Here is a 746-nt window from a genome sequence, read left to right on the forward strand (position 1 = left end):
GGTACTCATGGAAGCAATTTGCGCGGCACTGAGGTGCATACTGGACACTCTGTCCTCAGTGCAGCTTAATAACACTCAGCCTGATAAAATCACAGAGCTCCCTGTCTGGTCTTTGTCCATGTCACTGAAGAAGCTAGCCCCTCTGCGCTTGTCTGTGTGACAGTTGCAATGGCTGAGCCTCTCCTGTGAATGGAAACATGGCTATTCACGCCCTCCCCGATATCGTTAATAAACAGGTTGAACAGTATGGGGCCTAGCACAGAACCCTGGGACACGCCACTCATGAATCTAGACCAATCTGACAAAGAGCCATTTATCAATACTCTCTGGACACTCTCTCTAATACATTTTGTTTGTATCGGACTTAGTCATCCCAATAACTAAGCTCTGTATGAGTGAAACATGTTGGAGATAGATGCTCCAGCTGGTAATGCCTGGCTCCTGAAAGTGAATAAACATTACCATGAATCATTTTGGCGTGCATTCTCCATTTTTTGGACTGGTTTGCAAATTGGTTGCTGTGAGCAAAGGGTTGAGTGGCACCTGTGGTGGGAGTATCCGAATTACGGGGACCTACGGTGTATTTTTTGATTCTTGTAGAGAGTAAAAGCATTTTCCTCTAATTTTTTCAAGCAAAGATTTAAGAGTAGAGTTATTGCATAATTCAGTAGCTGATACAGCAAACTAGCGAATGCAAATAACAACAGCTCATTTAGTATAATATGTATAATACAACACTTTAAAGT

This window comes from Nanorana parkeri, unplaced genomic scaffold (assembly GCF_000935625.1).
Source record: "Nanorana parkeri isolate BGI_ZX_2015 unplaced genomic scaffold, ASM93562v1 scaffold518, whole genome shotgun sequence".
In the NCBI taxonomy this organism is placed as follows: domain Eukaryota; kingdom Metazoa; phylum Chordata; class Amphibia; order Anura; family Dicroglossidae; genus Nanorana; species Nanorana parkeri.